Source organism: Argopecten irradians, chromosome 2, assembly GCF_041381155.1.
Source record: "Argopecten irradians isolate NY chromosome 2, Ai_NY, whole genome shotgun sequence".
Classification (NCBI taxonomy): Eukaryota; Metazoa; Mollusca; class Bivalvia; order Pectinida; family Pectinidae; genus Argopecten; species Argopecten irradians.
Window position 1 is genome coordinate 26780166 of NC_091135.1, and position 18553 is coordinate 26798718.

The 18553-nt window shown below is 34.4% G+C and overlaps 1 pseudogene; it reads left to right on the forward strand.

The window, feature by feature from the left end:
• The first annotated feature begins 574 nt into the window (after positions 1 to 574).
• On the forward strand, positions 575 to 18329 carry LOC138314981 (uncharacterized; annotated as a pseudogene).
• Positions 18330 to 18553: the final 224 nt, after the last annotated feature.

The window sequence follows — 18553 nt, forward strand, 5'->3', positions numbered from 1 at the left end:
TTTCGGCTTATATTGTGCGTGTTTTGTTGTTGTTGTTGTTTTTCTTTTTTTTGGCTACTGGTTGGGGCTAATTTGAAGCAGTGTATGTGTTTATGTTTTTGTTCTGTTTTGGAAAGGTAACCCGGACTTTATTTCGCAGTCCGGAACTATTTACCACAGTGTACACCTGATACCTCGTCGATAATTATCGGATTAGTAGCGATATAATTTTGCTTTAAAGTAAAAATTGATACGACATTGGAGAAATCAAGGAATTACATTTTATTTCAGAGACAACTGTATGAAGCAAATTGTGAAATCCCTCCGACAGGAATATATATAATATCTATTTACATGTAGCTGCGATTGTTCTAACTTTAGTTACAAATATATAGTTACAAAGTACGTATCCGTTGTGTAAGCCGAATATTAATTAATATAGATATTATTACCATGTTTCTCATATTTTGTTCATTAAATAAATCACTTTTCTAAACCTTGACTTAGCGAGTGTTGGTCCTGTCAGAGCATGACGAGGTTCGAGAGCGCAGCGTTTAAACGTTCCGGTATACAAAATTATCCAGGTAGGAAATTGCCTCTGCACACTTACCTGTCCCCGTTGTGAACTACGACAGGTATGGCTGTCCAGTCATGACCGATAGAGAGTGAGCGGCGTATGGATTTATCAAAATGTGTTAAACCTGAATTCAAGGAAAGGTTCAATTAACTTGTTACACCACAAAAAGAATCGATATTTTCCGTGGTAAGTAACCTAAGAACTTCAAAGAAAGTGGAATTCGTGTAAAAACGTGTGGAATGTGTACGGATTTGGCGAGGATGAGTTTTATTATTGTTTATGACTGTTATATACTGCTGTCTTTACATTTGTGTGGTCTTTTGATATGGTTGTTGATCAAAATAACTACCCTATCTTTATTAAGTGGATATTCTTCTTTTAATATTTGATTGATATATTTTACTGAATATTTGAATCACAGGTAAAATTATTTGAAAAAAAAATCTATTTTTAGAACCGGAAATGATTGCGATGTATCTATGTCATATTTTTTACATGATTCAGTGTGTAACTATTTAATGTCACTAAACACACAGATCGATAATATAATTAGGTATCCGTGACTAATGAATGTATGTACAACCTACTCTATAATGTGTACATTTTGTCCTTATTGTTTTGTTAAATATATTTTATTATTTAATGACAAAAGAATTCATTTTTTATAAATACATAATGACACAGCCTATCCTATCTATGTTTATGCTGTACAACCTTTGCTAGGTTTTGTACAAGTTTGTATTTATGTAATTACATGATCGATGCATAAGCTTATAATCAAATGTTAAAACAAGTATCGTTAATGAAATAAATGTCAAAATATCAAGTAAACATATGTCATGTACATCAACCTCAGGTATCCACTGACTCAACATCTAAAAAAAGTAAAGGAAATAAAACTGATATGTCAACATGTACATGTAAAACTAGACAAACTTGAAGTTTAATGAGATATCAATTTTCGTTATATGATTGAATTGAATTTGATAATAAAAAGGTATCTACTTGTTCCACACAAAAAATGAAGGTTTTGCTGTTTGCCGTGTGGTATAGCAAGAGTCAACTACTGCATGCATATATTGTTAATTAGAATAATGTGGGAGAATATAGTATGACCAATGTTATAGCAATTGTCATTTAACATTTTATGAATTATCTATTTAAAATTGTACAATCAATAATAAATAATACCTTTTGATACTGTACAAAATTTTCAAACTTGTTTAACAATTGTATCTTTAAAGATTAAAATCTGTTTCGTTTATAATCCTTTAATGTGCAATATAGTTATCCTGGATTATTTAAAGTTTGAAATTGGATATAAATGGTAACTCATATCTCTCTAGAGTGAATTGGTGTTGATTAGATACAATATTGGAGCAAGATCTGAATTAATTCTTTCTTAGAAAACATTGCTCATGTTAGACTTTATTTAAACTTCTTCTCAGTTTGGTCACAAAGCTGATAAAAGGATAAATAAAAACATGTATATATATAAATAATATACGTCTGTAGATAACCTTGCATAACGTAAAACTGTAAGAGTCTTAGAAAGAGCTATTTGTAGAAACCGATGATAACATGTTGATAACAATGTTATCTATATAACTATAGTGTGCCCGGATCCAAAACATCATTATATATACCTGTCGATGGTTTCTGTTGATATGATCTGTGTCAGGTAGCCTACAGCAGTCTTATCTGTTTACAGGCACCTGTCACCAGTCTAAGTGATTAAAGGGTTCAGATATTGCTTATCATGTGTATAAAACAAGACATAATGGTTTTGACAGCATATATATAATTGTAGCAGGTTCTAGCACTAGTGTACATAGCAGTTAAAGTTTTTAAAATCTTGAAAATGTCCCAATAAGAATTACGAAAATATAATACTTGTCCCTTTAAAAATCTAAAAAAAAAAAATCATGTTCTTTTTTTTGAATCAATAACCACATAACACACAAGAACTGATTTTTGGTCTCACGAGATGAAACCTCATTTGTAATTTTGTCATATTATATGTCAAAATGATATTGACAGCCGTTTAAAAAAAATTCTTGTTATGACCATAATGCCTACAGGGTCATGATGTTGGTCGACCAGGCAGTCGTAGCATTTTCACGAGTAAAAGGATTGAAATTGATGTTTAGTCATTTTATGGTCATTGAACCTCTTTTGGATATTAAATCAAAAGTCAAGAGACCCATTATAAGAATAAGATGGTCCTATATAGCATATTGTTTTGAATTATGATTGCCATGATGGAAAAATGAATGATCTTCATACATAATCAATGTAACAGTGGTCATATAAACTTAAATCTTTAAACTACTTCTTGTGCTATTGCATAAATAGTGGGCTCATAATTTTTTTATGTAAGTATCTTTAATATATTGGGTTTTCTTACTGATATCTGAGTGTGTCCAAAAAGAACAATACAATTTGTATTAAAACTAGTGGAGGTGACATTTCTCTCCAATGGAGAGTACACGGAGACTACATTTGTAACTATTATCACTGTAAAAGTATACTTTATTCAGTTTTATTATCGCTTGTAACAGGAAACTGCAGACATGCAGCAACAATCGCCAGCCTTGGTGGTATCCAAGGAGGAAGATGTCGTGTCCCACGGTTACACTATGTACGGCCTTCTGAAGCCAGGGAAGGATGGCAAGTGTGTGGAGTCGGCTGCGGCCATGGTGAACGTCATCCCCCGTAAAAGGTGAATATTTCTTTAAAGCAAAATGTAGTTTAATGCACACAAGCACTGTAAAGTGGGTATGCAAATTACCGTATTCGACCCAATAATCACCCAGGGCGTTTAAAAACTTGAAAAAAATGAAAAAGTGCTAATAAGACGAAATTATCCTAAATCTATACTGTTTTATGTAGATTTGGTGTTTACCTGGTATTTGTTTTGAAATCAAGGCCTCAAAAAGGGTGAGGGGCGCTTATTGGGACACAGGTGCTTATTTGGTTGAATACGGTACTATGTAGTTCATGCTGCTCGAGAGTCTCATGAACATGCATTTTGTTAGAAAGGAAGAGGAGCTTACCAGTATACAGTTACATACTTGAGAATACTGAAGCTGATAATCATAGTATGGACAGCAAAATCAATTACTTACTGAGTGAAATACCGAAAAGTTCATCAACATAACTGTAAACCAATTCTCTTTTGCATGCAATTAAAACATTTACTATTGCAATTTTTGCGATAAAAGTTAATTTGTGAAAGTTTTTCTATGGAAATTATTATTTAAATTGATAAATTGAAATACATTTCAATTTCAGTTCAGTTTTTGATCACGGAAATATTAATCTCTGAATGTTCTTTTTGAAACTGAAATAACGAAATTTAGTAGCCATGAGGGAAAATTGGTTCTCAGTGATGACGGTAAGTATTCAATTACCACGATAATAATTATCAAAATCAGAAGTTAATAACTCATCAACAATTTAAACTGACCAACCACTTTGCTTTTTAGAATTTATCGTATGGCAACAATAGCCGAGTTGGAAACTTTTCGATCAGAACTGATGAAGCGCCCCCTGGTGATTCAGCCAGTTATAAATGCAGGAACTGGGATACAGAAGCTGAACTGTTTCTTCAAAGTTCGCAAAGGTATAGTGGACTTTGTAGTATCAAAAATAAATAATTAATGCATTCGTAACGTGAAAATCTACTTGAATGTGGTGGATATTGCATTCTACGATGACAAACACTTTTCTGGCTGACAAGGATCAAATCCAACTCAACAGTGCCATTAGGAATTATTAGGGTTATTTAATTATAATGAAGCTGCCCCATTCAAAAGAAAATTTGCAAATTACGTTTTCAAGAATAAGTCAATTTTGTAAGTTGCTAATGGAAGGATGTCATGGTATGGCTACATTTTGAAACATTTAATTCTATGTCCTCAAATATAAGATTCATGTAATATCTATAACTCATGTCTGTTGACAGAAAAATGGGTGATTATGTTGAACCAGAACAATCCCAAGATCATGGGACGTATCATGATGGGCATTGACGCAGCAAAGACACTAATGAAAAGAGGGGAGCCGTTTGTTCTAGAGGTAGGTGTCACTGGCTAAGGAATCTAGCTACATAGAAAAATGTCATATCAGGACTATGCATGAACATGATTTTCATCCTTAGCTTTACGTTATTCATAAGCAAGCACATATTAATTAATGTAAGTTTCATTGCTTGATTTTCCATGGGAGAAGCTTTAGGAATTCTTCAACTTAAATTGCTATCTTTGCCGAATATTTTGATAAGAGTTATAGCCTTTTTTATCTAAAATGTCATTTTCTGCTAAATGATGATGGCAAGGTAAACAGATTGTATTCATACTTGATTAAAGGAGGTAAATTGTCCTCAAGGGCTAGATAAAATTTATTTGCCACATTTGGTACATGTTATTTCATGGCATTATTCCATGCCCCATTCATTTAATTTATGCTGTTCTCTTCTAATGACATGTTGTATAAGTTATTTAATTCGATACTTTTGCCTTTAAGTTTATGTTGAGTAATGTTGTTAAGACGTCTTTACTACTCTGCCATGGCGAACAAGGCTCCTAGTAATTACCAGTACATAGACTGTCACCATGGCGACCTTATCATCAGAGGAAGTGGTGACTACTTCCATCAGGGCATGAAGTGGGAGGTCAACGGTCAGTACTTATTTTTGTTTTCTAAGGTCAAGGTTATTTACAAGGTCATAACTTCACACTGTAAAAATATGCATTTCTTAAAGAGATGCTCCACTGCCGACAGAGCATAATGTTATTCATCATCATTTGAACAATAATTGGTGTTTAATCTTGTATTTATATGTCTAATTAACACAAAAAATAATATAAAATAATTTTTATTTTGCCTTTGGTGCATGCACAATCAGTACTTGATTTCATATAGGATATAGTGCCACAGATTTTTTCGGGATGCAATTAATTATTTTTCATACTTTTAATTTAAAGTAAAATTAGAAGAACCTCAAACTTTTCAATGGTGGTAAATGGTGTAAAGTAAGTATTTTTTGTAACCGAAGAAAAAAATGCTAAATCGTCTGCTCCTGTTTTAGATAGTGACAAAATACCATTTGTCAGCGGTGGAGCATCTTTAATTCTGTTGCAAAATAACATACTTATTGCTTATCCATTGTTTGCACTGGCTATAAGTGGCGCCTTCAAAATAACTTAATATTTCAAATTAAATGAATATTTAATTTTTTTTTTTTTTCGGGGCATTGGGAAAATCTTGTGGTTTTTTTCAGTGAAGTTGATAACAGATATGTGTCCTTACTGTATTTTTAATTTTTATACTTTTTTTAACAAAGAGTGGAATGCAATACAATGTGTTATTGTATTGTGATGATGTCAAATAATAATTAATCTTTGAGGTTGTTATGAATTAATACCACAACATTTTTCAACAATAACAAGTATCTTTTCTCCCCTGGTAGTGAACCAATATGAAATCTCTTATCAAATTCACTGAATATACATTTCCAAAACATGACCCAATTTTATATAGATAATATATGGGTCTATTAAAATAACACAGTTCAGTCTGTCTGTCTGACAACCCGATAGGGACCGAGATCAAGTGATCTTTATAAACATTGCAAATTATGTTGATAGTAGACCATTTGAAACCATGAGAAGTGGCCTTATTAGGCAGGTGGTCATTATACAAAGGTGATTGGTTAGGCAGGTTTGACTGTTTGTCACATAATGTGATTAGTATATAAGTTCCACTGCATTAATTAGTACAAGTTGAACCTGTTGTAGTCCCAGCAACATGCAGTTTGACTTTGATGACATCACTGACCGTGACATCATGGTACGCACACTTGAAGGATGCAGCATATCAGAGACAGTCGTCCCGGTTATTCAAGTCGTCCCAGATCGTAAGTTGGATATTTAATTTAATTAATGCTTATCATATTAGACACAGTCCAAAGTTCATATTCAGTTTAAAGTGAATAGTCGGGCAAAGGAAACCAGTCTAAATGCGTTCTTTGGCCTTCCAAAAGTCATTGTATACCATAATGATGGTCAAGTTCTGCTTACGGTGTCCAGTTTTGACCATTGAAATTTTGGGGAAGCCCCGTGTAAATTTAGCACAGTTCTAAATATAAATTCTCCAAACTCTTTGAAAACGAGGCTGCGTGGAAATGTCAACATGGACATGTGTTTCTCAGTCGTGTCGGTTTCGTTTCGTGTGATAAACCACTAATGCGGTATGCAAATTGTTGTTTTGAGATGATAGATTTGATGCAAATGAAGTATTCTTACATTAATGACAATGCTTTGTAATCATTTTTCGATAAAAGCATCTTGTACATGGAAATCGACACAAATATTCGGCCGATGCAGAGATGGGGCCCCGGCAAGGGGCAATTATTGCAGCATAGCATTCGTCGTATTTTACATCAACCGAATCATGAAGGTTAAATACAAATAATCGTAACATAATTTCCCATTTAAAACCACACGAAAACGTTCCATAGAACGTCCATGCATGTAGCTGTCAAAGATGTGAAAATAAATTAGCTCATACATAGATATTTTACAAGTACAATATATGTGTTCAATTATTCGTGTAGTTTTTTGCAGAGATTTAATTAAATTATCTATGTCTCTGGTTGGTTGTTTTTTTTGTAAACAATATTTGAGTTCTGGAGAGAGATGACATGAATGTCCAGCTGGAAGGAAAGAAACTTTTATGATGTATATGTATCGTACAATGTATATATGTAAACGTACATTCCATGTAGCTGCTATAGAATTACAACTAGGAAATTCTCTCAAACATTGATAATATTTAATTCTTCACATTCATGTAGGCCTATGCTGTGAGAATTAACACATCATATATATTTCCAGAAAACATATAGGCCTACATGTATGTTACTTTCCTTTTCTGTTGTTTCCTGTTCTTTTTTGTGCTCTGGAGAAAAAGATGATTGAGTTGAAGAAAAGTAATTAATTAAGAGAAATGTGTACCACAGTACTTTGTCTGTAGCCGAGGGGTTCTATACTGTTTTAATAGTCCAGTAATTAATAATTAAATTGAAAATTTCAAAATTAAGATGAAATTGTAAATTCCATTTTTGAATGAAGTGGTTCCCCTCCTTTGAGAGTACACAGTGTGTATACCCTTTTAGGTTTTTAGGAATAATACCTGAATAGGAACCTGAAATAACATGACAATCAATCAGGTATGTGTGTGTTGGGGGGTGGGGGTGGGGGGGCTAAAATACAGAAGAATCATTAGGTTGGGAAGTTGTAACTTGAGTGGGGAGTTTAAATATAGAAGAAATAGCTACAGATAACTGGAAGTGGAAGGGTGCTTTATCATTGATCTGGTCATTGCATATTTGGGGTTTTACATGGCTTTTTTTTTGGTTATTTAGTCTCATTGATTTTGGAGCAACTTTGAATCCATATGGTACTGTATATCTTTCTTTTTTCCATGTGTAGCTATTTCTTCTGGCTGTATTTCACCTCCGCCCAAGTCACAACTTCCCAATAGGTACCACTTTTTTGTTTAGAACTCAAATCAAAGACAGATGTACATAGTACTACATACTACATTTTAGTCTATGTGTTTGTCATCACTGTTACTACAGTATTAATACATAAATGGTCTATGTACAAGTTACACATAGACAATAAATGTGAAATTTGGTTCAGACAAAAAGATTTTTTAACATTTCAGATAACTTGCTAGTTTTATGGTTTTATTTATATGTTGAGTCTACTCTCTTGTAAAGTAGAATTTAGAAATCCTAAGACAATGTTATCTATATTGCTATATGTAAAAAAAATCCTTATATTTTAAAAGTAATTGAAAAGCTATCTCACAAGCCCTGACAAACAAATGGGCAGGCATATGGATGCAAAGAATTATAATCACTGGATCTAGAGGACTAATATAAACAAATATTTCTACAAAGTTAAACAATGAAAAAGTATTGCATCATAATTTTATTTAATGATTACAGTTGAAAGGAACATTCAATAAATTAATACTGTTTAAATGTTCTGTTCATGATCTTCTAGGTCCATATTGGAAAAGTTTACTTTCAAGAGCACTCAAATCAACATTCTTCAGTCTTCATATGATGCTAATTGTATGTATATGTATATATACATACACTTGTATACAGGTCCAAGGGATGAACTTTCTGTATTCATGTCACTATGCATGCATGGTGCCTGAAAAAAGAACCAGCAATTTTTTTTATATCTGTTGAATATGACAAAAATTGAAATGATCAATTTCAAATATATATAAATGAATAAATGTAGGTTCATTCTACAGGTTTTTTTTATTTTAGAGAAAAACATTTTATAAGTTGTGAATGTGTCACTGATGCATTTGATAGAATCAAATATTGTTTCAAAAAAGATACAAAAATTCATTATCTATTGTTCCAACAAAAATTCAGAATAATTATAAATGATACATGGCTGCAGTACATTTCAACTCTGTAAAGTTTGTCATATACACATGAACCAGGTACAGTTGTAATAAATATACAAACACTATTTATTATTATGACCAGAAATAATATTGTATGTGTCCTCCAAATATATCTTAAGAACAAGCTAAAACCTACATGTACATATGTATATGTGTATATCAGAACATATACAATACAATTTTACCAATTAACCTACAATGTAAATCCTATATACAATGTATGTGTATAACACTACCAGAACATGTACAGAACAAAAATTTACAAATTAAAAATCTATAAATATATACATCAGAACTGTATGAATTGACCGGTACACTGGTAACCCAAAATGTGTTAATCTTGCCGAAACTTGTTAGAATAACGGCAGAATACTTAATTTTTAACAAGTTTCGGCAGGATTAGCATATGTGCTTTTTTATTCAGTATTAACCCTTTATATTAAGACTTTTCCTCAGAATTCCAATTCGATTAATAAAATTAAGTATTTCTGCCGTAAAATTAAGTATTTTTCTGTCCGCCGTGGGTCGTGAAGGCTGACGGCCGAATAACAGAGGGTATCAGTCACAATTACCCAACTTCGTTACGTGCACGGCTATTTATTGCTACATTGTCGGAGGTTGGGAATCGCCAAACTTTTCCGATGCACGGTGAAATTAACAGATTCGGCGATAGAATTAAGAGTTTCTGCGTTTATATTCAGTGTTTCTGCGTTTATATTCAATGTTTCTGCGCTAATATTAACACATTTCGTCGCTTACATCGAGCGGGCGCGCCGAGCCGTGACGGCCGAGCACACGGCTTACACAGGTAAACTTTACCTTGTGAAACGAGACTTACAGTACGTACAGCCGCCAGCCGATTGTACCTGTAAAATAATTATGTTTACAATTCTCTTTTCCCCTTTAAAAATACATATATCCTCATTATCCTATTCTCCTATATTTTGTTGTTTTCTTTCCGCGTCTCGTCATTTGAGCTATGCATTTTGCACCTTTTTTCGGAAGAGTTCCGATACGAGCGGTAACAAATGAATAACTGTCTAGGTTATGTGTAAAATATGTGTATATACACGGGGATTAACTATGACAAACAAATTATGTGTTTGATTATGTGCAATTACATGTATGTATATTCTTCTCACAAATTTGAATTGTTGACGATATTAAAATAAGATCGTTTTCCATAAAATAAATAAATATTTGTTATTTACAGACGTTTTGAAAGATATTTTGCTGTTGCCTTTAATTGTAAAATGCTGATTAAGTGTTATACATAATGATCTGCTTTTCAGGTTTGCTGAATTGATTTGATATACATTAAACGACCGATATCATATTCTGGTAATATTTGATGTACTTTGTGGCACGTAATTCCAGTATTTATTTATTTCTGCGTTTATATTCAATGTTTCTGCGTTTATATTCAATGTTTCTGCGCTTATATTAACACATTTCGTCGCTTACATCGAGCGGGCGCGCCGAGCCGTGACGGCCGAGCACACGGCTTACACGGGTAAACTTTACCTTGTGAAACGAGACTTACAGTACGTACAGCCGCCAGCCGATTGTACCTGAAAAATAATTATGTTTACAATTCTCTTTTCCCCTTTAAAAATACATATACCCTAATTATCCTATTCTCCTACATGTATATTTTGTTGTTTTCTTTCCCGCGTCTCGTCATTTGAGCTATGCATTTTGCACCTTTTTTCGGAAGAGTTCCGATATGAGCGGTAACAAATGTACACGGGGATTAACTATGACAAACAAATTATGTGTTTGATTATGTGCAATTACATGTATGTATATTCTTCTCACAAACTTGAATTGTTGACGATATTAAAATAGAACGTTTTCCATAAAATAAATAAATATTTGTTATTTACAGATTAAATATAAAATTTTTCACAGCTTCTGAACTCAAAGAATATAAAAATAATGAGAAATTTATGTAAATACCATTTTCTGTCTAAAAGTCTTTTGAGCTACAATATTGCAGCTACGGCAAAAACCAGTCCTATTGTGCTTTTGAGACACTTTTTCTTTTATAATTTAAGCTAAATATTAGTAATACAATCATATACCGGGTAATACATAGCTTTTAAATAAAAAGATTTGGTGTCTATCAATCGGTTTTCTAGCGACACCCTTGTAGATCGTCTTTCATAAAATATACACTTTTATAATATTTTTCTTTGCTATTTTAAGTTCTAAAAGTATTGTACGTAAAAATAGCTTAATTACATATTCTTTATTAAAAACTGAACGTCTTTAAAAGATCATGCAGAATAAATCCACTTCAAACTTTATGACGTAGCTATAGTCTACCTACAAGTACATATAGTACCCAATTCAGCTTGTTTTGATTCTTAATTACCGGTAAACACAATATGTTTATGATCCCAACCCCGCAAGTTATCTTGACCGTATATTGCGTCATGGTCCAATAATTATAACTTGTCAAACATACAGGTAAGCCACAGTATCCAGCTATACAGGTACCTCAAGGGGTGACCATCGATAGATGGCCCGAGGGCAGAATCGTTGCCTTCTGTGTTTGCACGGCTTTATGAGAATGGAGGCCGTATCTTTATATAATATGTGATTTTAGAATTGTTTCAATGGAAGTTTGTTAAGACAAACAAATATACTTTACCGTTTAAAAATCATATAGGTTTATGAGTTTGAAACACAAAAGTACCATTCTTATTAGATACATGTACATGTTTGTTGTAGAGCCTGGGTAAACATGTACACCGTTTCCCGGGGAGGGGGGGGGGGTAGGTTGGTAGATTGGGATGAGGTAAAAACTAGCTGGCAAAACATATAGTAAGTGATGCTGAATACACCTCAATTATTGTCATGACAGGCAGCCGTGAAGTGGAGCTGACGGGAGCTGTACAATGCGTAAATCAAGCATGTCTGACACAACCTTGAATTTACCAATAATACATGTATATATTATAATCAAAATTAATTTAGATTAGGTACTTATTCAACATCGTAATATGGTATTTTATATACATAGTCATGACAGGAGAGGACCTTATTAGGCTTTGCCTGTTGTCCAATCCATTTAGCAATACATTAATATAATATCTTTCTCTGTAATTCATGTATATCTTGTATTGATTAATAAAATATTTTGAAATGAAATATACATAGTCATGATAATCAGGTTTCTGATATATGTAAAAAGCCAGTGTAGAAAAAAATAAATTAATGAAAAGATATTGGATGAAATATGATTTTCCAATAATCTTGAAATAAATGTTTTAGTTAATTATACACTTGGTATTTTGATTATTTTTTATTTTAATATATAAAGCGTCATTAGCAAATAAATTAAAATGCACTACCAGTTAAAATACATATCCCTATTGACTACCATTGTTGTATAACTGTTCGTATTTGTGTGATGAGTACAATGTATATGTAGAGAGGCTGCCGCCTAAGTACAGCATGCTATAAATGGACCTCCTGGGGTTGGGATAAGGTACTACACACAGGTGTTGTTAGTCTGAGATACACTTGACTGAACATATTGAAGGGTGCCCAAAAAAGGCCCCAGGCCCCTGGCCCCACTCTGACCAATGTTAGGTAATTTAGATTATCATATCCGTGTGGTTGATGGAACAGTATGAAGTCCAAGTGACCATGGCAACTGCAGTCCTAGCCTAGGGGTCTATACCTTTCGAGCAGGCATATTTTAAGTGTACGATATACTACATGTATGGATCACACACTGTTATCACGTAACTCTCGCGGTTTGTAAAAGAAGGTCAGAATAGGATATTGTCAAATTATCAGAGTTTCTAGAATTAAAATAATTGTGACAAATTCAGAATCTAATCAACAACTATGAATCTACAGTTTAAATGGGTAGAACTTGGATTTATTTTGATTGTCTGTTTAATTTATTATCAGGCATGTGACCTACATTTTTGCGATCGGTCCTTTGAACAGTGTACTTATATTGATGCTCACGAGCAGCCACATGCCCGATTCTAAATTTTTGCTTTCTTAAGCCAGTGCTTACAGGTTCCTCAATCGGTTGACACAATAAAATGTAATTTCTAATGCCTATTTTTAACGTCTATGGACGATTTCACATATTTCCAATGCTTTGCAACGCGCCAGGTTCTATGTAGCAAATGTATACGTATATACATTTGACAGGATTAAAACTATTTCGCGCACCTTGCCGTTTAGAAAACTAGATTACATACATAGTTAAACATTTTATGAAGAATTTAATTTGTTTATGTTTATCATGATGTCCTTGCTTTTATTATGCCCATCAATATATCCTTTTTAATCAAAATATTTTGCCTATCAAAATATCTCTTGGGCGACGATTTGCTAACACTGAAAATCTTACTCCCTGCAAGGTTCATCACTTTATGCGTTCGAAAAAGAATTGAATCTTTAAACTACATATCACTTGCTAAGAGAAATAGTTTTTACTGGGAAAATGCGGACTTGAACTATCCATTGATGAGACTTAACCAGTACGTGGTTTACCGTACGCAGTTAATTTGCTTTTATAACTTCTAAGAAACGTCCAAATTATACGTCCTATAAATTAAATTGTATGATAATATATATTGATACATTTTACTTTATATGTATCTATTCAAATAAACATTACAGTACGAATGATTTCCAGTAATTAACGGCAATTTTATGTTGCAATAAATATTATGTTTCTGATCGCAATAAATATTTCTATCTGTCAAAGTCCATAGACTGCAGAATAAATACATATTTTCTCATATCTCTGTGGCACATCATCTAGTCTGTCTGTGGTCTTGATGTAGTGGACATTTTACCTCGACACGATGTCCACCTGTAGTGGGCACCGTGTTCACACGTAGTGCACTCCGTGTCTACCTGTAGTCTAAATCTTGTGCACTCCGTGTCTACCTGTAGTCTAAACCTCGTGCACTCCGTGTCCACTCGTAGTTCACACCGTGTGCACAATGTGTAACCTTTAGTCTACTACCAACTGTAATTTGTTTGTCATAGTTAATCCCCGTGTATATACACATATTTTACACATAACCTAGACAGTTATTCATTTGTTACCGCTCGTATCGGAACTCTTCCGAAAAAAGGTGCAAAATGCATAGCTCAAATGACGAGACGCGGGAAAGAAAACAACAAAATATAGGAGAATAGGATAATGAGGATATATGTATTTTTAAAGGGGAAAAGAGAATTGTAAACATAATTATTTTACAGGTACAATCGGCTGGCGGCTGTACGTACTGTAAGTCTCGTTTCACAAGGTAAAGTTTACCTGTGTAAGCCGTGTGCTCGGCCGTCACGGCTCGGCGCGCCCGCTCGATGTAAGCGACGAAATGTGTTAATATTAGCGCAGAAACATTGAATATAAACGCAGAAACACTGAATATAAACGCAGAAACTCTTAAATTCTATCGCCGAATCTGTTAATTTCACCGTCGCATCGGAAAAGTTTGGCGATTCCCAACCTCCGACAATGTAGCAATAAATAGCCGTGCACGTAACGAAGTTGGGTAATTGTGACTGATACCCTCTGTTATTCGGCCGTCAGCCGTCACGACCCACGGCGGACAGAAAAATACTTAATTTTACGGCAGAAATACTTAATTTTATTAATCGAATTGGAATTCTGAGGAAAAGTCTTAATATAAAGGGTTAATACTGAATAAAAAAGCACATATGCTAATCCTGCCGAAACTTGTTAAAAATTAAGTATTCTGCCGTTATTCTAACAAGTTTCGGCAAGATTAACACATTTTGGGTTACCAGTGGTAGCATACAGGGCATTCATTACCCCTAAAGAGGCCCCACTAAAGAACCGCTATTTACCCCAGGGTTACGTTTTACGCGATTGGGGAACAGGTATGAAACATGTGACCATATGTGACCACTCATTTATGAAAAAATACTGCTAGGGACTATTTACATAATGATCAAAATACGAAGACTCACTCACAATCAGCTGAGTAGGGAGTACCGGGTACGTAGTAGGCCTAACGTAACTCACTAGGTAACTGTTACAGTAGCGGTCCGGAGCCGCGTGCTCGTTTGAACAAAACTATAACAAGTTGTATTAACACTCTCCATGCGTTGTAATGTTTACCGAGTCAGTTGTTGGGATTGTCGCTGCTCCATTGCCTTTCCTTTCGCATTTTAGGTGAGTTAGTTGGTTGTTTTTGGCGGAAACATTTTGGTTCAAAACTACGGTAGCCATGTTTTGTTTACTACGGAGAGTGGTGGGTGTTGCGCATGCGTTAAGATTGAATTGCACTCTTAGCCGTCCGGGAGGACTTTTAGGATTCCCATAGATATTATTATTTTCTTCGCATGTACAGCGATTATGACGGAAAGTTTTATTTTTCTAATTCATAAGAAATTATACCGGATATATTAATACCATTTTTACCGATTTTACAGTCACTTGCCCGACTATTCGTTCAGTTTAACTTATTATATAAGTGAATAATCTTCCATTTCATCTCTCAACATCTGGGCCATGTTGGCTGGAGTTAAGTAATCCGAAGGGTTCTTGTGTTAATATAAGTGATATAAATCTATTGTAAGATTGTCCGAAAATTGGAGTTAATTTGTTTGATAATCTATCACTTAACTTAGACCTGTGGGCACAGTGGACTAGTATTTAGTGTGCCTGGTACTCACTATTCTGATGTCTCTATGACCTTTTGTGGTTATGAAATTGGCTAATCTGAGTACATGTACTTCATCTGTACTTAGTGTAACAGAATTGTTGTATATTTGTTAAATAAGCAATGCTCTTTTGTTTTAGGAGAGCTGAGACAGATTTTGCCAGGCTGGACATTCGAACAAGTAGAAGAGGAGGAGGAAGAAGAGGAGGATGACGAAGAATATGCTTTTCAACTTGAAGCTAGTCAAGGAGCTACGGCTTCAGTGTCAAATTCCCAACAGACTGCCACTCCGCAAAAGGGCCGCATCCGAGGACGTTCTAATCGTGGTGGCAGTGGTGCTGCTGCCACTGCGGCCACCTCTCACTATGAAGTATCTGTAGAATTACATGCACCTACTGACGATCGTGATCATCAAGAACCACAATGGAATGCTAACGCGACATCACATCACGAGTACCAAAGAGACGGTAGACAATATACAAACCTTCCTAGTGAACGAACAGATAATGTGAACGAGGGAATACGGTCACGATCTTATGGTGCAAATCATCATTATCAGGGCAGTGGTCGGTCAGGCTCGTCTGCTACTGATAGTGGTTACGAAGGTGAGAATGACACTGGAGGATTTGAAGACAGAAAATATGGACGACTTTTACAGGGCAAAGGTCACTCTGATGACCGATATGGTCAAAGAGACTATACTTCCAATGGACAGATACAAGGATATGCTGATAATGCACATCGGCAGGGTTACACTGACAACAGTCAGAGACAGGGTTACCCTGACAACGGTCAGCGAAAGGATTACCCTAACAATGGACAGCGTTATGGTTACCCTAACAATGTGCAAAGTAGTGGTTACCCTGACAACAGACAGGACATGGGTTACTCTGGGTACAAACAGGGCACCAGAGGTTATTCAGACTATAGAAACGAGGGTGGTAAGTCGGACAAGGCAAATCTGTCGTCAAATGATCGATATAACTATGATAACCCAGCCTTCACAGCCAATGATAACTTTGGCATCGTTGAACAGTCAGTAGAGCGAAATAAAGCTGTTGCAGCTCGTATGCTTGGTGGAAACCATCCACGGGGTCCAGCTGATCATCGACAACGTATGGGGTACCTACCACCTACCAACATGCCGACCATCAGTCAAAGTATCGACACCAACGATGGACTCATAGGCGAGAGCGCTATCTAGGGGATATTTGTATTATAGTGGGGATTGTATGAGAAAACAACATTTACTCTGATCAGACATTTAATGGAAAAAGACAAATGATAACTTTTTAATAAGTTCTTTATCAGGATTTTTAGTAACCTAAAATACACTATACTACAAGTTGTAATGAATCTTAACTATCAAGGCTACCTTAGACGGAAGTTATATGGTTTTACTGTAATTAAACGGTCAAATCATAGAGATTTTCATATTGATACAAGCCGCAGGGTAGAGTGAATGATGAGGATCATTTCATTAGCAAGTGATTGTGTGAGAGGAAGTCGGACTGTATGCATTAACCTGGTGCATGAGGATGTGTACAAGTAAGCTGTTAGGGCAAATGTTTACTGGTATATGTGGTGCAAGAGAAAGAGCGAATGTATTAGGAAGAAATGTGTAGGTGTATGTGGACTGGTTTATGTATGCATGTGATATTCTAAGAAATGTGCTGATTGATCCAACAACGAACCATGTGCCATAATTGATGTTGTTGCGGTTGGTGCAAACGTTTGTTTTGGTATTGTCTTATTTCTGTGTGCTTTGGTAGTATCGTACATTTTTATTTATTTTTAAGTCATTTGAATTTTTCCATGGCCTAATAGCCTATTTGATTACCATAAAAAGGAGGCAGATAATTGTGTATACTTCACGCCTTAAAACAAATAAGTTTCATGGTATTACAAGTGTTTTGCTTAAACGACAAGTTGTAACTTTTGTAGAGGAAAGTGATTAATTTTTAAGCAAGTTTAAACAGATATATTGTCTAAGGTCATAAAATGTTGAACTAATCAAATATTACATGTTAAAGTACAATGTAAAGGGACAGTACCCAAACCAGATCACTAAATATGGATTTTGCCAATTTGTTCAAAATACAGAAGTTCCTCTCAAACTTTTTAAAATTCTATCATAGTAAAACTATACAAGGGCTTTTCTGTGATTCCAATTTATTTTCCAAAATTCCTAAGAATTATTTGTAGAATGCTCTAACATCACCAATGCAATGAATTAGCACATCCGATTTCTCCATAAGACAACTCAAGTCTTATTATAAAACATTATTTTTGTCATTCAGGAATAAATTTGAGAATGGTTGTTGGCCAACAATGTACAGGGAAATAATTTCTATAGGCATATTTTATTCTTAAGCCGATCGAAAATGTTACACATGCATTGAACTCTGAGAACGTCTTGCATTATTTTCCGCATGCTAGAGTCCATTCTTGTGTTATCAGTAACTTAAATTGTAAATACATACAGAACAAAAATATGTATAATTTTTTCAGCCCTCTACGCCTACATAATTGTAATTCCTGGCTGCATTCGACACCAGTTTTTCCTAAAAAAAAAAAAAAAAAAAAGAATATAAGAATTGTGAAAAGTGATCAGTTTAAATGGTTAGTCATCAGATTTGGGTATTGTTGCCTTACTAGTACTTTTAGGTGTAGAAAGACATCTTACTGAGATTGTATTTCTGTGATATAATCGTGTTTATTCGTCTGTTGCATACTAAATTAGTGATATACAATGTGTAGATGTAAAGTGATATGGTAGATAACTTTTTAAGGTAGACTGTCTGCATAAAACGTTTCTCAT